Source organism: Toxorhynchites rutilus, chromosome 1 (assembly GCF_029784135.1).
Source record: "Toxorhynchites rutilus septentrionalis strain SRP chromosome 1, ASM2978413v1, whole genome shotgun sequence".
In the NCBI taxonomy this organism is placed as follows: Eukaryota; Metazoa; Arthropoda; class Insecta; order Diptera; family Culicidae; genus Toxorhynchites; species Toxorhynchites rutilus.
In genome coordinates this window covers 127,963,339-127,985,907 of record NC_073744.1, presented here as the reverse complement: position 1 = coordinate 127,985,907, position 22,569 = coordinate 127,963,339, and the positions used below count along the sequence as shown (strand labels likewise).

The following is a 22,569-nucleotide window of genomic DNA, read 5'->3' as shown; positions in this document are numbered from 1 at the left end:
CACAAAAAAGTTCACAGCCTCGAAAAAACACACTATGCAAAATATCAGCTCAATCGGACTTATAGGGAGAGTGGCGCAAAGCGGTCAAAGTTTGAGTTTTTTGACAATCGAAAAATCACCCAAGGGGGGAGTAAAGGGAATAGGGGTTTAAAAAGTTGATGCCAAATGTCTCACAATTGCATGAAACGTCGAGATCTATTGTCATCTCGGATTTTTTTTTGTCAAAAATCGACACTCTGGGACTTTTCGGTTTTCAAAAAAACTCAAACCGCATTGCGCCGATCTTCCTTAAGTCCGATCGAGCTGAAATTTTGCGCAGGGTTTTTTGACGTAGGATTACGTCTTTCGGGAACATATTGGGGTACAAATTGAAAGTCGACAATCGAGCACATCGTGAAAATTGTCCAATTTCAAACGCTTATTGCTCAGTCATTTCATGATGGATTGATGAAATTTTCGCGTCAATCGATTTCGGCACTCCATAACAATTTTTCATATTGAAGAAAAAAATATATGTCATGAAACTAACTATCGAACAATTGAAAAATCTCAAACCCTATCCTAACGGAAATATCCACTTCTGATTGGTCGAAATTGACGACACATGCGACGGATCCCTAACAGAGACATCAAACCCAAGCTGCCTGGGGGAAATCGTCATTGCAAATACATGAAAGTAGGGGGAACTTTTGTTCCTACCGAAATGTATTCCATAACAGAGACATTAAAACAAATCTGCCTGGGGGAAATCGACATTGCAAGTATATGCAAGTCGGGGGCATTTTTATATTGCAAGTAAGGTGAGTGATACGATTAATTCTAGCAAATTAAATTTAAATTTGGAACTTTAATGTTGGTCGCTTCGTGAAATTTCATATCAATGACCGATCGTGTACTGTGAAAAATTTAGCACAAGTGTAAGCGTAAAATTGTATATGAAACGATTTATTTCAATTTTCATAAGTAAAAACCAAGGTGTGTTTCGGCTCGAGATGAAGTCGTTTGGTTTGAGCCGTCTGTTTTGTTGTGTTCATTTTCAGCCAAGGAAAGTTTATACGGCGAGAAATAATGGAAAAGTGAAGAAAATTAGAGGAGGGTAGTGATTTCCCATATACTCTACATATAGTATTAAGTGTTGTTAGTCCCATTAAAATTCGCATCGAGTTGAATAAACACTCAGAAAGTTAAAATTATAAAATAAAATTACCTTTTCTATTTCAAATATTTTTTTCTCTATATTAAAGTATTATGTTTTTAATGATGAGACAAAATGATTATTGTGTTCGGTATTGGTGATTATTTCATATTACATTGATGAGTTTTTTTTTCTTTGTTTCATCCATACATAACACAGGATGCATCTCGTCTAGGATCACAGAGGGCGATTTTCATCATATCTCGTTCCATTCCGGTATCTTTTATCTGATACGCGTCATCCAACGACTATTTACCATCCTTCTGTCATCATCACTCGGTAAACACTGGTGGAGTGAAGAAACAATACCCAACAACCAAACAAAAAGGCTCTTTTCAGGACCACCAAATCATTATCAAAGGGTTTAACGATGTAATTCTTCAAACATATCCAAAACCAACAGATAGCCTAACGGAATCCTACGTCAACTATGCGGTCGTGTCTCGGACACAACCCTCCTGTGACTTTTTTTCGAGGTGATGAACATATTTTATGAGGTTTTGAAATTCGAGATGACCATTTTCGTTGGCACCCTAATATACATCGTAGGATAATCGACAAATTACTACTGAGGATAAAACAAATTAAGAGATTAATATTAATTCATAATATAAATTCTGTATTTAATTTTAGGGCAATTAAATTGCCTTCACGTCAGCTTGAAGAAGTAATAAAAATGATGAAATATTATTATTCGATACATTAGATTCCTGCTATGGAATTTATTATTTCGTTAAAACTGTATTTTTATTATATTTTTGGCTGATGTAGAACTTGATCATTGACCAACCCCAATTTATTTCATTTTTAATCCAAATGCTGAGTACTGAACCCCACGAATCGGATGAACTGTGTTTTGTCATCTCAGCTGTTTCAGGATGATCCAAAAGTGAGCTTTCCGCTTCGAACCGGCAAGGCGCTCAGCTCAGTTGAGCGCCCTCGCCATGAACGGGCTCCCACCCAAGAAGCACCTGTGCATTCCGGCGCTTCATCGAGCGTAACTCAATCTCCGCAACATTCCCGCTCAGCAGCGCGGTGAATCTCAGCCGAGCCGAGGCGGATCGAGAGTTGGATCCATGCAGCAGCGGAACAGCCGGTCGCTTGACCGTAACCACGCGCTGCCGCCACTAGTAGTCACAATCGTTCGTTGTCGTAATCGCATAGCAGCCACCAGCAAGCAGTTACACAGGTGCAGGAGGAGAAGCCACCGCCACCGACGACGACGCGGTGATTCAGGTTTTGATACGCCGAGGAACTAAACCAAAAAAAAAGCGATTGTTGCTTTGAAACTTCAGCCGCGGTCGCGCTCATAATTTTTATCGGTAACATAATTTCTCTGCGTAGATAACGCGCGGAGAGCAGAGGCAAAAAAGAAAAACAAGTTGCCGGTGTAGGTCGCACGAAAAGTAACTTGCTATTTTGCCGCCGTGTTATCATCATCTATCGAGCGCCAGTTATTATCAGTGGGCAGAGAGGACATTGCTTCAAAGGCTTCTTACGTTAAGTGGACATGATGCCCTGGAACGCATGTTTTGCGAGAACGCAAGGTAAATGTGTGCCGCAAATACCTCACTGATTGGATTGTTTTATTGGATACGTGTGGGGAGTTTCCGATTCGAGTGTAAGTGCAAAATTTTGGCCAACCCAAGATAGTGAAGCGCGGTGAAATTATAGTCAACGGTCCGATACGTGTGAAGGAGGCCGAGGGCGGTTGCGCTGTTGATAGAAAGTCTCGATCCTCTATCGGCCGATCGCAGGAGACATAGAAAAGAAAATAAGTGCCCGTGTCAACGCGAGATTAAGTGTATGTGTGTGTGTGCGCGCGCGCTTAAATGTGAAATTCAGCGATCCAAATAAAAAAAACATTAAAAATCGGAGAAAAATTGGGGCTTTACGGTATCAAAGTAGCAGGAACCGTTTTCTGCTCTTTCACATCCAATCGCGTCAGTTCGCAGGTATCGGTAGGAGGTCAATTGCCGCGTGGGCAGTCAGTGCAGCCATTTCGCTGATAAGCGGACTGAAGTACTGAGGAATCTGTGTTACGATACGAACGTGTGCTGCGTATGTTATGCGTCCGCGTAGTAAGTAGAACCCTTCTTTCGGATTGCGCAATACGTGACCAGTGATCGCTAACTGAAGAGTGTTTTGACTACCTCATCATCTACCGTGTATGAATTAATGTGACTAAAATATCAAGGATTCTTCGGATCATTCGGAGGCAAGACACTGAGCGGTGAACTTGAGGCACATTTGTGTATGCATATAATAAGAAGAAGGAGGTTGCAAACCTGTTCAGGTGGAAAACGAGCGGTTTGGTGTGCTGCTTATCGATGACAGTTTGAGACCTAATCGTTGGAGATTTCATGGATTTGTGAATCGGTTGACCGTGAAAATCGAATGGAGCTGTGGTCTGTTTATAAATTGTCCGGTAAACAAAGTTTGGATGTGTAATTTACGATAATGATGTTCGTCACAGTTATCAGTGAATTCCGATACATGATATAGATACGTATGAATTCTACGATATCATGAGGAGAGATGAGATAGGTAAGTTCTTAAAAAGCTATAAACTTGTGCTAGTGATGTTTACCAAATGAGAACGAATATATCTAGCTGGGTGAATTTTTTACTCCGTTCACAAACTATATTAGACCAATTCTACGCGAAATGATGAATCGATCAGACCTAAGCATCAAATCATCAATTTGATTGAAAGTTGCTCAAGCTTTCGGGATAAGTGACTAAATATTTCTGGTGTAAATAATGTTCCGATCAAAGAGTATTTTTCAAAAAGGGTGTATGTATGTGAGAAAATATGTAATTCTGAAAATTATATTCGTGCAAACATTAAATGTAATATGTTCTTTTTTTTTTTTTTTTGTTCCTAAAACCAGAGAGTAATGAACTCTCAGAGTTTAAAGTCTCTCTAATTCAATATCGTCGTCGTCGTTTCTAAAACCTCGGATTTGCAGCAGGCAATTTTAATTACATTTTAATGGGGAACTTCAATAAAACACTAATTTTTGGCGCCAACTTTCAGTGTATGTTTTCAAACAATACTAATTGATTAAAAATAATGATGTTATACACAGTGTGTCAATAAACGTAAAACGGATACAGGATAATACATGATAATGAGCCGAGCCTCAAATCATTGATTGTGCGTGCTGGTCGCTCGATTTGACACCCTGTGACTTTTGTCTTTTCTCGGGAATCAAGGCTTAATAAAAATAACATTCTTGACGACATTAGGGATATTCGAACGTCTTCCAACAAAGCGTTGAACGTCTCTCGGGAACATATTGGGGTACAAATTGAAAGTCGAAAATCGAGCACGTGAAAATTGTCCAATTTCAAACCCTTATTGCTCAGTCATTTCATGATGGATTGATAAAAATTTCGCGTCAATCAATTTCGGCACTCCATAACAATTTTTTATATTGAAGAAAAAAATATATGTCATGAAACTAACTATCGAACAATTGAAAAATCTCAACCCCTATCCTAACGGAAATACCCACTTCTGATTGGCCGAAATTGATGACACATGCGACGGGTCCCTAACAGAGACATCAAAACCAAGCTGCCTGGGGGAAATCGTCATTGCAAATACTTAAAAGAAGGGGGAGCTTGTGCTCCCGCCGAAATGTATTCCCTAACAGAGACATTAAAACAAATCTGCCTGGGGGAAATCGACATTGCAAGTATATGCAAGTCGGGGGCATTTTAATATTGCAAGTAAGGTGAGTGATACGATTAATTCTTGCAAATAGAATTTAAATTTGGAACTTTAAAGTTGGTTGCTTCGTGAAATTTCATATCAATGATCGATCGTGTACTGTGAAAAATTTAGCACAAGTGTAAGCATAAAATTGTATATGAAACGATTTATTTCAATTTTCATAAGTAAAAACCAAGGTGTGTTTCGGCTCGAGAACGAGTCGTTTGGTTTGAGCCGTCTGTTTTGTTGTGTTCATTTTCACCCAAGGAAAGTTTACACGGCGAGAAAAAATGGAAAAGTGAAGAAATATTAGAGGAGGGTAGTGATTTCCTATATACTCTACATATAGTATTAAGTGTTGTTAGTCCCATTAAAATTCGCATTGGGTTGAATAAACACTCGGAAAGTAAAAATTATAAAATAAAATTACCTATTCTATTTCAAATATTTTTTCTCTATATTAAAGTATTATGTTTTTACTGATGAGAAAAAATGATTATTGTGTTCGGTATTAGTGATTATTTCATATTACATTGGTGATTTTTTTTTCTTTATTTCATCCATGCATAATACAGGAGGCATCTCGTCTAGGGTCACAGAGGGCGACTTTCATCATATATCGTTCCCCTTCGGTATCTTTTATCTGATACGCGACATCCAACGACTATTTACCATCCTTCTGTCATCATCACTCGGTAAACACTGGTGAAGTGAACAAACAATAACCAACAACCAAACAAAAAGGCTCTTTTCAGGACCACCAAATCATTATCAAAGGGTTTAACGATGTATTTCTTCAAACATATCCAAAACCAACAACTATGCGGTCTTGTCTCGGACACAACCCTCCTGTGACTTTTTTATAAATTCGTTTATTTTTACAGACTCAGTTTCAAATGTTTAAAGGAGCCGAATTTTTAAATATATTGTTAAAACTATATATACAACCATTCCGTGTCAAACCGATATAGTGGTTCTCAGATTTTCGTGAAAAGTGGTGTATTTGTGTTTTATCGCATAATATTAGACCCATTTTTTTTATTTTTTCATTAGGGTGCTCATTTCCATTTTAGGGTGGTCCGAAAAATCATTTTTTCGCCTTTTTCCCAAAAATGACTTTCTTCGAAAATTCGTTTGAACAACTGGACCGATTCGGATGATCGTCATATCAAATTAAAAACAATTAGGTTTTTAGAAAAATATGATACTTGCAAAAAAGTTGGATTTTGTTTTCATTGATTGTATTCGATTTTTGATGTTTTCATGGCGTCGGACTAGAGAGCGCTATATTTTCTATATTTTTTCTTGAAAGCTGAGGTTTCTTTACATAACATATCCAAAAATCAGAGATGTGATTTTTGTCGTTCTAAAGTTAAGATTTTACAAAACCAACCGATGGAATTTTTCGCCTTTTCTTCCGAAAATTACCTTTTCGAAAATCCAAAACATTTGAACTACTGAACCGATTAAGACAATCGATATATTAAATTGAAGCCAATGAGCTAGCCTTTTATTAAAAAACTAGCTGGCCCGGCAAACTTCGTCTCGCCCAGAATTTGTTTTTTGTTATCAATACTTTCAAACAGTCACGTTTTCTTACTAAGCGCAGGTTCATGATTCCAATCGCAGAACTGTTTATTGATTGATTTTCTAATAGCCCCACTGAATTTACCTTTTACTATAAAATTCCTAGTACTTCTATCATCATTATAATATCAGATTATTTTCAGACACAATTCTCGTTCAAGATTTTTCAACCACTTGCAAATAACATGTTTCTCCGTTACATGGAAAAAATGTTTGACACAGAAAATATGATAGAATAAAAACAGACCTCTCCCCTCTTATTTCCTTAGAGAGGGGGGAGGAGTGTCTGTTCACCATAAAAACGTTTCGTGCCTCCTAAAATCTTCACATGTCAAATTTGGCTCCATTTGCTTGATAAGTTTTCGAGTTATGCAGAAATGTGTTCTTCATTTGTATGACAGTCCACCCTAAGAGAGGGGGGGAGCAGTATCTAACCACCATAGAAACATTTATTGCATTCTAAAACCTCCACATGCCACATTTGGTTTCGTTTGCTTGATTAGTTCTCGAGTTATGCAGAAATTTGTGTTTCATTTGTATAGGAGGGGGCAGGAGTATCTTACCACGATAGAATCATTTATTACACCCTAAAATCTTCATTAGCATTAGCATTAGCATTAGCGAATTCAGAACTGTGATGTAAAAAACTAGCCTCCATCCGTTGCTGATGATTGGTAATATCTCTTAGATGAAGGCATGTTTTCTCCAACAGTTAAGTTTATTACACCCTAAACGTGCCACACAACACGATCGAAAATGGCCATATTGCGAACGAAATTTGAGGGACGCATCGAAATTCGAATTTCGAATTCTAAGTGTGTTTTATTTCAATTTACTTTCGGAATTTAAAGTTGGAAAACCCTGTATGAACTAGCAAGAAAAAAATGATATCGCTTTCGTAATTATTGATTGTATTCGTTTCTTGTTGTTTTCATGGCTTTGGACTAGTGTGCGTTGTATTTTTTTATATTTTTTCTTGAAAGCAGATGATTTTTTACATAACATATTTCAATGTCAGAGATGCTATTTTTTTCTTTTTTTAAATATAATTTTTCAAATTTAACATGTTTTAAGTCTTCGTTCAACATTCCTTTGTGACTAGACTAGACCTATGCGACTAAAATCCAGCCTTCTCAAACGTGTGATATTTTTTCAAAGAAGGTTAGCTTATTGGCTTCTATTTGATATGTCGATAATCTAAATCGGTTCAGTAGTTCAAATGTTTAGAATTTTTGCAAAAAGTCATTTTTGGATCAGAGGAAAAAATGATTTTTTGGACCACCGGTTAACTTTGAATAATCATATCTCAAAAACGAAAAAATAGCATCTCTGATATCTAGATATGTTATGTGAAAAATGTTCAGCTTTCAAGAAAAAATATAAAAAAAGGTGCCATCTAGTCCAAAGCCATGAAAACAACAAAAACCAACTACAATCAATAATTACGAAAACAAAATCCATTGTTATTGCGAGCTCAACATCTTTTAATACCAATTTCAAAAGGCTAGCTCATTGGCTTCAATTTGATATGTCGATCATCTAAATCGGTTCAGTGATACAAAAGTTATGAATTTTTGAAAAAAGTCATTTTTGGGAAAAAGTTGAAAAAAAAGATTTTTCGGACCACCCTAAAATGGCACCCATATCTGGGTGACGGGTGTATTTCCTGGGATGCCCCGTCACCCAGATATGGGTGACACTTTTCTGGTTCAATTTGAATAGGATTTGTAATCGGAATTTGATAGAATAGGCACTTAAATGTAAATATGGGATATGTAGAACAATCTGAAAATCAAAAACATAAAAATTTAATTTTAATACTATACTTTTAAACGGTCCATTGAGCATGACCTATTGTAAGTACGTTTGTATGTTTATCTGTAGGTTTGTCCCACATCAATAGAAATTTAACCCTCTTCCTTTTGGCCGATTGATCTGAAATTTGGAACACGCCTTTATCTCTGCTGTCGTTATAAAACTGCGTTTTCCATGAACTTGAAAATCCAAGATGGCGGCCGCTACAAAATGGCGGACTACATATTTTATCAAAACCTTATCAATATGGGTATCAAATGAAAGGGCTTGACTAGTAGAACGCAGTTATTTATGAAAAATGCAAATCCAAAATGGCCGCCATCACAAAATGGCGATATTTTTTTTCAATTCATCAATATGGGTACAAACGAAATGGTTTGACTAGTAGAACATAGTTATTTGTTAAAATACAAATCCAAAATGGCGATATATGTTTTTTTTTCAAAATCCCATCAACATGAATACCAAATGAAAAGGCTTGACTAGTAAAACACCGTCCGGTGAATATTTTTAGGATGAAGAAACACATGTGCGTCTAAGAAATAACTTTTTGGAATAAACAAGGATCTAGGGACCTATCCGATTGCACAAAAAAAAAAATCTTGCAACTAGCTTTTCTTCTTTTAGCTTTTTATCTACCAAGCGCAAAGAACAATGAAAACGAATCACGTGAAAAGTCGGAGTTGCCAAATGTGATATAGTTTATGACGATTATTTTCCCACAAAAGTGACATATGACATAGTATACATCATGTATTCACAGAATCTTCGCAATCGATTGAACAGAATATTCCGTATTTTTCAATAAAATTGTAGTTATTCATCGTCATCGAATATAGTATATAGAGCAAGTACGTTCGGTTGACTTTAACTGTTTATTAATATAGGCAACACTGTACAATTGGTTGAAAAATTATTTTTATATGTTTTCTAATGAGCAGTCGATTGATTTCATTCGGATTCAAGTGAAAAGTAGTCCTGAATCGAACCCGAATTCACTATTATCATTGTACGCTCATTTCTCTAGTGCACCGACAGTTGAATTTGGGCCCCGCAAGAAACTCGACTGAATCGACTTCATTTACTAGTGTCGCACAGCGGTCATAGTTTGAGTTTTTTGAAAACCGAAAAATCACCCAAGGAGAGAATAAAAGAAATAGGGGTTTTAAAAATAAATTTTGATGCCAAATGTCTTCAAATTGCATGAAACGTTGAGATCTACTGTCATCTCGATTTTTTTGTCACAAATCGACACTCTGGGACTTTTTTTTGGGTTTAGTGCCAATGCAAATCGTCATATCGATTTTTCGTACGGGACTCCCTGCGAAATGCTTATTTGCACGATAAAATACCCTCCGCAAAACATTAACCCATACGGACTTCATTTACTATTGTCGCAAATCTCAAAAGTTTTCTCAAAATCGAAAAACCACCCAAAGGGGGAGTGAAGGAAATTGGGGTTGTAGAAAAAAAATTTGATGCCAAATGTCCTCGAATTGCATGAAACGTCGAGATTTAGATGATAAGTCCAAACATTTTTTTTTGTCAAAAAATGACTTTTCGACACTGAAACACTTTTTGTCTAAATAGTCGTTTTAGACGAAAAATTTTTTTTGAAAAAAGTTGAGTCTATTCACCTAGAGTCGTAATTGAATTTGTCTAATACGTACAAAATCGTAGTAGGAAACTCATAACTCTTCGCATAATGAGGCTTGGGTTTGGTTGGGGTGACATATTTTTCCAGTGTCAAAGCCATAAAAAGCCATCAAGACCAGAAGGTGATAAGGTATATCAACATAGCAAATAGCACATTGTATGTCGTTATCCACCACTGATCAAAGGCTCGATTCGTCGATAGCATCTATTTGGCCTATTCGAAATCATTGGTGGTATTTGTACAAGAAAATGGTGCTTTCGATATATTTTTTTATTAAGTTTGAAGTTCTAGAAAATAAAACATCATAAAAAGCATGTAACATTCCATCAGGCAAGAGGTATAAATTTTTTCATTCAAGGACTGGCAGTGACAGTTACGTTTCGTTTCACTCTAGACAGCGATCATATGATTAACTTAAGAGGACATTCTAGTGTAGAGGCACGAATTTCTGATGTTTTTTGAGCTCTGAACCAATGAAACAAATAATATTTTACTTATCCATTGTTTTATTATTATTTTTTCAAAACGTTTATTAATCAGACTCAATTACTTATTATCTAACGTTCACATAGTCAAATATCACCTTAAAATATAACTTTATTTCTATATAATTAAGACTAACAATTCAGTAATAACTAAATCTAACACTAGATCGATTGGACAGGATTAGGATTTTGGACTAGGATGGAGCGAGTGGGGTAGTTTGGTTTGATGAGGAAGGAAGGAATTAAACAGAGATATCATTTCTTTTGAGAAATTGGTAAAAGGAAAGCATAAGGTTGAGGTCGCGACTAGCTAAGATGTCTCTAACCATGTCAGATTGCCTTACTAGTGTCCTGAGTGAATCCGATAGATGAGCTTTGGCAGAATGAGAGTTTATACAGGACCAAACCACATGCTCGATGTCATGATAATCATCACCACAAACGCAAATATTACTATCAACGATCCCAATGCGATACAGATGTGCATCTAACAAGTAATGACATGAGGCGGGACATCACGCGAATGAAGTCCCGATCTACATTCAATCTCTTGAACCATGCGTTTATCGATACCTTGGGAATATTTGTATGTAACCAGCGACCCATATTATCTTCACTCCAATTGTGTTGCCAATTGGAGAGTACATAACTACGAGGAGTACAAAAAAATCATGATAGGTTATTTGTCGCTCAAAAATGGTGCCTTCCAAGAAGGTAAGCCTTGGATCGGGGAACTTTTGAATTAAAATGAATTGGTGGGGCATCTATATGGGAAGCTAAAGATGGAACATTTTTTTGAAGAATAGCAGGGATTCAGTATGAAAGGGAGCGGGGGATGGGGGATTTATCATTTCAATAGATCGTTAGAGATGAACCAGCCTTTGGCTGAAAATCTCTTTAATAAAGGAAGAAAAAAAAATTCAATAGATTCGCTAAACTTGACGCTTTAGGACACACGAAACAATCTGATTCTGCTCCCGAACAATCTTCAAACAAGAAAACTGACTGAACTTCATTGCCACTCAGGGACAGAAGATCGATTTTCGGCCAAAAATTTTTTTCCGAGATGACACCAGGTCTCGACGTTTTATGCATTTTTAACCCTCCTGTACTCGCGTGCAAAATCATAACACGTATACTTGCGCACGGTGTCACAGACCGAAAATTGAACTTGAACGAACGACGAATAACGAAGCTAGAGAGAATCGCAAAGTCGTAGTTTGATATTTTCTGAAAAATGAACGAATTATTGATTTCTCGGTCTGACAGACCAATGCGCGAGTATAGGAGTGTTGAGTAATTTGGCATCGAAAAAAAAATTCGATTTTCCTAATTTCCTTTGTTCCCCTTGGAAGATTTTCGAGGATCAAAAAATCAAAACTGTGAGCGCTTTGAGGCAACCCTAAATCATATTCGATTGAGCTGAAATTTTGCACAGGTCAAAGGTTCAGGTCGTCAAAATGTACATGGTCGGTTTTTGAAATTTGACATGACCCATTATCATTACTGTATAGTAATGAGAAACTGTAAGTCCATTAAAAAAATTTTCGCTGACCGATATTTTTTTAGCCCTTTGCTTTAGTGTTCAATTAGCAGTAAGTACCTACAAATTCGCACCAGAGAAAGTCAACTCGTCTATTTCAACTATCCACCTTCGCAAATGCATTTGCTACATGACAAGAAGACGTGACGAAGTATCTCACCATCTGTCGTTCGCTCGTACGATTTGCAATCACAGCACATACGAAGAGGGAAGAGCAGCAGAATGTGTGATTATCTGAGTTTTGCAGGGCTGGAAAAATGTGTACTTCAAATGGAACAGTGCAATACGATGACGTGCAAACGTGACAAAACTGCTAATCCGACACCCACTGGGCTAGCGCAATCAGTTAGGTTTTCACCATCGAGAGACTTGTAGAGGACACTTGCAGTTTCCGCGAATGCTACCAGGGTGGAAGTGATTATGTAGCATGAAGAATGAGGGTATGGTGATCTAACTAACTTCACTGGGAGCGAGTGTAGAAAATTACGCTATGAATTGTGTCCACCTGCGACTTCGTCATCTGCAAAACACCACACTGTGATAATTCGATTTTTACCTGAATTATTAATTTTTGACAATAAAAAAATTAATTGATAACAACATTTATAAATTGCAATCTGAACTATGGTGCTATTAAGAATAGGCAACACTAAGAGCCCCCGTGGATTACAGACTTTTTATCGATAGTTTGATCGAGTAGGGCTGTAAGTGCAAACACCCACCCATCTGAATCTGTGGAATGTGCTCTTATACATACCTCTTCGTACTGTTGAAAAAGCCGACTATCGACCAATAAATAGACATCAGACTGCGGGGGCTCTAATCCAATTGTGTCAGAGGATCGTGCGCCCTCAATATGACCTTTTAGGTTACATTTATTGTAAACAAATTTTGGTGGATTACCATATTGTCAATAGTTAGTCAGACCGGCATGAGATAGCCAATGCACTAAAAATCCACCATGTGACAGTTGGGACTCATTTGAAAAAGGCCGTCTGATTAACCGAATTTCCAAGATGCAACGAAATCCATCCACTTCTGAAGCAAATCACGACGGGCAATGAATGTTCATCGTTCGCAAAAGATCAGGGGACAAACGCGGCAAACTACACCAAACAACTTCAAAGCCTGGACAGACGCCAAAAAAGGTGATGTTATTTGTATGGTGTGATTGGAAGGAGGGAGTCAACCGTGTAAATCTTTTCGCATCGTATAAATATTCCGCAATAAGTAGTACGCGATTCCCGATAACGTGTGTGCAATACCATACAGTGTAATCTGCGTACCAAAATCATCATAAATTCTGATTTTCGGACTCTGTTTACATCGCCACAAGCGATAAACGGTGCCATTGTTGCTTTTTATTGAAGCAAAGCCACGCTCTCCAGGCTACTGCGCCAGAAAACTTACGAAACTTCGAAGATGAGATCAATAATATGCAGTTCGAATTTAGCAAAGTTTTCAACTCATTCTTTGCTGACAACGATCACCCTGCGGAAGTTAACTTGAACAAAAGGAACCGGACTAGCAGCTTGTCCTCATCACGTTTAACATCTTCCCGAATAGGAAAACGAATCAGAGTAGATGCGTCGGTGGATACATCTGATCTGGCAGTTTTATCAGGTAATGCTGAACATGGTATATGTCCAGCCACTAGGGTTGATGATACTGCACCTTGTAAGAGACTTTCTCGCTCGGTTCCAGTCAACTTCGCTTCGAGCATGAATCACAGCGTAATTCCAATAAATGAAAACAACAACTGCTCAGTTCTGCCGATCATGTATATCGCGAATGAATCCTCGCCAATTAGTTTGCGCAATCCTGAAACTTCGTGTAACACGGACTATCCTCAGCTTCCTCCGCCTGTGCCAGTGACTTCTTCTACTGTCACAGATAATATTTATACTAGTATATGCCCAGCCGCTGCTGGGGAAGATGCTACGCCTCTGTCAAATTCTCCATTGTCGTCAGATAACTCCAAACTGAGGCACCCGCAAACTACAACGGTCGATCATCACGCGTGCACTCTTGCTACTACATCTGTGTCATCAAGACCACATATCAGTGGTAATCAGCACTTAGTGGCTTCAACCAGCCACGCTGCACCAATGTCATCAACACAGAAGCAAGGGAAGCAAGGGAAACCTACCGCACGAAAGCCCAATGACACCGAGGATCGCTATACCAGCAATGCCATAAATTGTTCACCTGTGCTAGCCACGTCATCAGTTCTCACAGGTAATTTACACTCCGGTATATGTCCAGCCGAAGCTGGTTATGATACTACGCCACTGATTCAATCTTCATTGATACCAGCTACCAATCAAAATGGACAACGGAAACCCACAACCAGTACCAACACTCGTCATCCGAGATCCGGAACCAATTCACTAAACATCGCAACAAACATGTGTCTACCAACTAACGCAGGCAATGCTAGTAGTACGTCTACTGTAGGTAATGTAAGCCGAACGCCTACTATTCCTACACTCTCTGTCGCTCCTGTTGTACGCCGTTCTTGTTGGTTTTACTTAACGAGGTTCATGCCAACAGAAACAACAGAGAATATAACTCATTATATTTCGAAGAGATGCAACTGTGACTCGTCAAATATTCGATGTCACAAGTTGTTACGCCAAAATCGAGAAGGGGAGCCGCCCTTATCATTTATTTCATTCAAAATAAGTGTTCCCGAGACAATCGTTAGACTGATTTTATCCAATGATTTTTGGCCTGAAGGTGTGTCTATATCTCCATTTTTCTAATCGGAAACCATCAGCAGAGGCAGTTCAGCTGCTGCCACCTGATGACCTACAACTTGAGTCAGTTGATCATCAAAGCAGCTCCCAAACAACACAAGCCGCTTTTTTATACAAAGCTCCCTCACCCACTGTGACTCGAGCCACGACATAATTATATACTACCAAAATGTTGGCGGAATGAACACTTCGATCAACGAATATTATCTAGCATGCTCTGATGCGTCATATGATGTCTATGCTTTCACCGAAACGTGGCTCAATAGTAATACGTTGTCGCAACAATTATTCGGTTCTCCGTACACAGTATATCGTTCAGATCGATCCGTTGAAAATAGTACGAAGACCACTGGTGGCGGAGTTTTACTGGCCATAAATTCGAAATTCATATCACGAGAGTTGCTTCCTCCTGACGGCTGTACTGTTGAGCAAATTTGGGTTGCCGTGTCGTTCTATAGCCACACCACTTATATTGGCATTGCGTACATACCTCCAGATCGCATAAACGACTCAACTGTAATAGATTCGCACATCTCCTCGCTCAATTGGATAACAAATCGAATGTCACTGACTGACAACATTCTTTTACTTGGTGATTTCAATTTGTCCGGTATTAGTTGGACTCAGAGTACAAGTAAACACTTGTATCCATATTCTTCACGCTAATCTATGAACTGTTTAACCGAACGTTTACTAGACAGTTTTAGTGTTGCCGGTTTGTGTCAAATGAACGGAATCCTCAACGATAATAATCGTATGCTCGACCTATGTTTCACCAATTCAGAAATGGTTCACAACACAACGGTGATCAAAGCTCCTTCCGCTCTAGCTCCTTCCGCTCTAGGATGTCGTCATCATCCTCCGCTTCTTGTTTCGTTGCTCGAAACGTCACCACTCGTCTTTATTGAAACCATCGAATCTACTTACTATAATTATCGTAAAGCGAATTTTTCATCAATGAATCGTTTCTTCACAAGTATCATCTGGGACGACATTCTGATTGACAACGATATAGAGGTAGCCACGCAGTCTTTATCTAATGTTATCCTCTATGCGATTGATCGATTTGTTCCCAAGAACAGCCTGCAACTCCCGTTATCCGCCATGGTCTAATCATCTTTTGAAACGTTTGAAGAGGGAAAAACGTTCTACTTTGAGGAAATTTTCCAATCTCCGTTGTGCTTTTTGGAAAGCCCGTTACTCAGAAATCAACAAAGACTATAAACAATTGAACAGAGCGCTATTTGGAGCTCATCTGGACCGTGTTCAGAGTAATCTGAAAAAGAACCCACAAGAATTTTGTTGATGTACAGAGGAAGGAGTCAGGACTACCAACCATAATGACACGCAACAATGTGGATGCTTCAAACAAAATAAGCATACGTGAGCTATTCCGAGAACAATTCACTAGCGTTTTCGTTAGCGAAAGACTTCACAATGAGCAAATTTATGAAGCCGCCAGTAGTGTACCTTGCCTACCTGCTATCTGTATTAATCCTGCTATAAGTTCCAGCAAAGTACAACTTGCGTGTTTGGATCTTAAGAGATCTTCGAATCCTGGACCAGATGGCATCCCTTCTATCGTAATCGTAATCGTAAGTCTATTGTTTAGTCGCTCATTACGCTGTGGAGTTTTCCCGAAGGCATGGAAAAATTCATTCGTTTACCCCGTTTTTAAAAAAGGCAGCAAAAAGGACGTTAAAAATTATAGACGTATCGCTTGCCTTTGTTCTTTCTCCAAACTATTTGAGATAATAGTTTTGGATTTAATCTCACACGTCTGCAGTAGTTACATCTCCGACCAACAACATGGTTTCGTGCCCAGAAGGTCTACTTCTACAAATCTGGTGCTGTACACATCGTTCATCGCCCGCTCTCTGCAGTCTCGTAACCAGATCGATGCTGTTTATACAGATTTTTCGGCCGCGTTCGACAAAATCAATCACGATATCGTTGTCGCCAAACTGCAGCGTCTAGGTTTCCATAGTTTTCTTTTGAACTGGTTACACTCATATCTGACTGATCGTGTGATGTCAGTGAAAATCGGCGATACCGTTTCATCTCCTTTTCGGGTGACATCGGGCGTATCTCAAGGAAGTCATCTCGGTCCTTATATATTCCTGCTTTACCTCAATGATATTAATCTTTGTCTAAAGTGTCCCAAACTTGCATATGCGGACGATTTTAAATTGTTCTACACTGTGAATAGTGTCGATGATGCGATATTCCTACAGCAACAACTCGATATTTTCTCTGATTTGTGCGAAACCAATAGAATGGTTTTAAATCCAGCAAAGTGTTCAGTCTTATCGTTCACGCGGAAACGATCGCTTGTAACATTTTCGTATAAAATACGCAATATCTCTTTGAAACGTGTTGTAACTATCAAGGATCTTGGTATCATCTTAGACTCAAAGCTAACGTTCAGCGACCATATCTCATACATCACCACCAAGGCATCTAGGATGTTAGGTTTCATTTTTCGCAGCACAAAGCAATTCAAAGACCCACATTGTGTGGAGGCGATCTGGCGTAGTGGTAACATCCATGCCTCTCACGCTAAAGGTCACGAGTTCAATTCTCACTCCCGACATTCTTCCAAAAATGGAAGTAAAAGTGACGAACCATCCAAATGAGTTGAAAATCACTATAATACATATATATAAAAAAAAAAAGACCCACATTGTATCAAAGCTCTTTATTGTGCTTTAGTGCGCTCTATAGTATGGTCTCCCTACTACCAAAATAGTGTCCAGCGAATTGAGGTGATCCAGCAGAAATTCGTCCGTTTCGCCCTACGCAACTTGCCCTGGAGCGATTCTTCGAACTTACCCAGCTATGAGGATCGTTGTAAATTGATCGGACTTGATTTGTTGAGCTTACGTAGAGATGTAGCGAAGGCAACCTTTATATCCGATCTAATTTCCTCGAAAATCGATTGTGCTGATCTTCTTCAGTCGATCGATTTTAATATACGCCCTCGTAACCTGCGTTCACATACATTTCACTGCCTTCCTCACTCTCGCACAAACTACGGTTACAACGAACCCGTATCGAGTATGTCTCGTGTATTTAACCGCTGTTACTTATCTTATGACTTTCACTTATCTCGCGCCAGTTTAAGAAAGGCATTCTTGACCGCTCTTTCCAGTTAGGCATAGTTTTAAGTAGATTAAGTATTTTAAGTTATTAAGTTATTAGGTATCATTAGGGCACTCATGTCCAGGCCTGTTGATAGTAATGAATAAACAAACATAAACACATGAACTACAACTATTATTCAGAGCTCCACTGTTCACAACTGGATAGATCACACGAAAAGATTAAGAAAAAAAACCACCAGAATTGTTCAACAGAAAATGAGTTATTTTCCATCACGACAACGTGAGACCGCAACATGTCTTTGATGACGAACTGAAGATTGAGAAAGCTTGGTTGGTAAGTTCTGACTCACCCACGCAGGCTCAGTAGATAAGATATATGTACGACGGCATATCGAAGATAAATAAATGCATAAATAAATGAAAAATAAATAAATAAATAAACAAAAAAAATAAGTAGATAAATAAATAAATCAATCAATCAAGAAAACAGAGAAAGTAAACACCATCCTAAATTAGGGTTACTAGGGTTTGTGAAACGGTTTTTTAAATAGTGCCGAATATACCCAAGGAGTATGGTTTGACCATGTCGATTAGGTCCTTCCAGTCGAATAGCCTCTATCACGCGATGAAGCTGGGCAAAGTAGAGCTCCTTGTTGGCCGCAGTATTCTTTTCAAGCATTTCCCAGTGTTTGAAGGCGACTTTCTTTGGTTTTTTCGTTTAGCTCGTGAGGCACTCAGGCTATCAATTTTTCGATAAATCTCATTGAATGAAGGTGATTGGAAACACAAATTTCTGCATAACTCAAAAACTAATCAAGCAAATGGAACCAAATAAAATAAATGATTCTCTGGTGGTTTGACACTCCTCCCCCTCCATAAGGAGGGGTGGGGAGGTGTGCATAACTCGAGAACTTATCAAGCAAATGGAGACAAATTTGGCATGTGGAGGTTTCAGGGAGCACGAAACGTTTCTATGGTGAACAGACACTCACAGACACAGTTCACCGATCCGCAAGCTACCTTTGCAGCATTTGGTTCGTGGAATTGCTCAGGACTTCAAAACCGACTTGCGCTTCCAAAGTTCCGCGGTTATGACGCTGCAGGAGGCTTATTCGAAGATACCATTTTGTGTGCTATCCATGCAAAACGCGTCACATCATGCCCAAGGACATCCAGCTGGCCCATCGTATCCGAGGAGAGCGTGCTATATTAGCTTAGCATATAATCAACGGCCCTTTTCAGGGCTCCAAATTTGATGGATTAGAGTACAGAAAAGTTTTTTACAGGCCGAACTGAAAGGAGCATTTAGCGAAAATCGTGGTTTCGATAATAATTCGTTACCGATAGGTGCCATGGATATGGATTTCCTTATGAAGAATATGAAATACATGACATGATGTAGTGAATATATCCGAAGAAATCACTTTGGTGAAACTGCATTATAAAATTATTTGTGTACGAATGCCGCAATCGATAGTCGACTCTAATTTGCGCTGGGTAATTTCCTCGGAGGACTCGATTCCTCCTTTGAGCATTAATAATCTCTTTCTGGCAAAACGATGTGGTATGAATCTTCTTCTTCTTCTTATATGGCACTAACGTTCCTAGAGGAACTCCGCCGTCTCAACGTAGTATTACTTGCGTCATTTTCATTAGTACTTAGTTGAGATTTCTATGCCAAATAACACGCCTTGAATGCATTCTGAGTGGCAAGCTCTAGAATACGCCTGACCACAGTGCAAGTCAGAGGAAATTTCTTTGAAGAAAAATTTCCCCGACCAGAACGGGAATCGAACCCGAACCCCCGGCATGTTAGGTTTGACGCTAACCACTCGGCCACGGGAGCACAAATGTGGTATGAATCACATTATTTGAATGATAGAATGAAGAAGTTTTCTGCCAATTTCCTTCAACCTCCAAACGTATCTTTCTCCCGTTTGTCGTTTTCGCGTTCGCTAATCCTCTCTCACAACACCCATTTCTAGTTTGAGAAATTGTTGAGTAAACATTGTTTGCCAGTGCGCGTAGAGCGGGAATTCCTAAAGATTCATTGCACCTCTAATAAATTGCCGAAAGACGTGGTCTTACGTTGATCGCACTTGATTGAAAAAATCCAAAACGAAATGTTGGTCGAAGCATTATATGAGTAGAAAGCAAATAATCGCTCGAAAATGACTTGATTTTCGCGATGTGAAACATTTTCCGTTTTTCATGTTATGCATCCAATATTGGATACGAAAATTTCCACTGATGGGGAAAAAAAAATTTACAGAAGCTTTCCTGTTAATTGCGATTGATTGAAAAATAACAAAACCAAATGTATTTGGTTGCAGTGTTATATTGATAGAAAACATTAAAATAAACTATTTCGCATGAATGTATTTTTCAATTCCCAGGGGAACTGGCAGATTATTTTTCAGCAACGATGATAGCAACGAGAATTCCGCGCGTGTATGTGTGTGTGTGTGTGGCGGCTGCTCCGATGTTTCAAGCGGAACCGTGGCATCACTCTCCTCCTGATGGATTCCCTTTTGGCCTTAGGTGCACAAACAGGCTCTTGGTGACACCGTTCATCAGCGCATTCATGATAAACGAAATTAGCTTCACAACAACAGCGACAACATGCTCCAATCGCTGTTCAATCATAACAGAGTGGGTTTACGAGCGGCGCTCGCTTATATACCGATTTTTGATTTCAATAGCCTGTTTTGAAGGCAATTTTAAGACTATTGAAACAAGTTTTTGGATGAAAAAGTAACAAGTATATGACGCGTAGACATTTTATCTTTCAAATGAAGTGTTTATCATACCATTTCGTTCAGTTGTTTAAGAGCTATTAACGCTCAAAATCTCGGTCTCCAGCGTAACGCTTTCGTTCTCGAAACTTTGGTTTTACACCCCGGTATAGAAATGAAAGACGTAGTCCTACGTCAAAACGTTTTTTTGTTCCTCTTTGTTTTGTAAAATTGCATGCTTTTTCGTCAAAGTTGAGTTAATTTACGTAAGATAGTGTACTTCACTTCTATTTTGTATGAAAATGTCAAAAAATACATTTTACAGTTATTTTAGGACGATCCTTTTAATTTGAAAAAATTAAAAAAATGGGGTGCCAAATTTACACCCAGGCATCTCGGGTACTCGAATTTTAGTGGTTTCACTTCTGTGCTCAAAGCTCCGAGCCAAATCAAGATTTTTGAAATCGGTTTGCGGGGAAATGTCCATAAATTGTGAATTACACAGTAGTTAGTAGTAGCCATTTATGCGTTAAGTTTTCTGTTCCATTACATTATGGTGAATTACACAGTAGTAGCCATTTAGGCGTAAGGGTAGTCTTTCTGTTCTTCCATTGTTCAGCAGACCGGACAGCGGAGACAGTTGATATTGATCATTATTGGGTTATTTATAGAACAGCAGCCCGATGTTTCTTTTGCAGAGCAAAGCAGTTGTATGGATGAATTGATCTTTGTTCCACCGTGGAACGATTTCCATCGCTGATGATGGTTGCGCGGACGTAGTTATTCTATAACAACACAAAGATGGTCAATTGAGGACCCTGAGTTTCAACTCACGATCGATCGCTTGGTAAGCGAACGCGTAACCAAGTGGCTACGAAGACCCCCTATAAAATTGCCATTTTGTCCGAATGTGTCCCATGTGTGGGGCAGTTTTGGACAGTCCTGGAGCACTTTCGGACAACGAAAAAAAAATAAAACTTTATGTTTATCAACAATTACTTGCGTTTCCTCTTATTTCCAGTATATTCTGGATTTTTTTGTTTATCAGTATTTGTCTGAAAGGAAACAAGTAGTTAACATTTTCCCGGGACAAAGTTGTCAAAGTAAAATCTATCTGTGCTGTAGACGTAATGTTTTGGAGCCTTGTATTACCCGATGAGTCAGTTGCTACCTCCGCTCCAGTAGGTGAAATCATTTGGGCATTCAAAATCCTTGTCCGCAAAAACCTTTCTTGAGAATGGATAGCAACCTGTCATTTTGAATCCAGCTAGGATATTACTCAGATTGAAAGAAGCATTATAAGCCGATGCAACTATACCTGAAAGGTCGCGTATAGAAATAGTTTTTCCAGGATGGTTGAGTAGCCAATCGTTCTAGGAAACTGAGAGCTTTTGCTTGAAAGGGCAAATAACTGAAACATCCGGCGGTTGTAAGCGATTTGTGACATAGGGTGGAAAAGATACATGAATTGTGCAATTTTCTCGGCAATATTTAATTGTATCAAAAGTGCAATGACTTTTGCATTGATTTTTGATTTTTTGAAATTGGTTCGTCTACGTTGATTTTTGCTACCTTTTTAAATGTTCCAGAACATTAAGAAACAGTTTTCCCGTTATGCAACCGTTAGTTGGGAAATTAGCAAAGACAATGGACCCAGCTGGACCACCTGTGAGCTAGAATTACGAAAACGTTCTATTCGAAACTAGTTCGGCAGCTCTTTCCATCTCATCTTCGTTGATGCTGGTTCTATCTGTTTTCTTTTTGTAGTTTCGAACCATCATTAGGTCTGAGAATCAGACTGAAATGATGTTTGTTGGTAAACAACAATCAGACACAAAAGACAAATCATAATTTTATCTAATAAATAGACTTTTATTTCCCCGTTGTATGCATTTTTTTCATTTCATATTAGTTACTAACTGAGGTGGTGTACTTGAATTTCTAAATCCTTCACAAAGGAATTAGGGA

General features: G+C 38.6%; 1 protein-coding gene across 2 annotated transcripts in view; it reads left to right on the top strand.

The window, feature by feature from the left end:
* The first annotated feature begins 2,282 nt into the window (after positions 1-2,282).
* The window catches only part of LOC129778511 (glutaredoxin domain-containing cysteine-rich protein CG12206-like), a 127,621-nt gene continuing 107,334 nt past the window's right edge, over positions 2,283-22,569 (top strand). The window contains exon 1 of one of the 2 annotated variants that reach the window (XM_055785450.1): positions 2,283-3,742. The gene's annotated coding sequence lies outside the window, so the exon portion shown is untranslated. Of the gene's footprint in view, positions 3,743-13,556; positions 14,461-22,569 lie in introns of those variants that run through there. The other variant, XM_055785458.1, reaches the window with a different exon arrangement.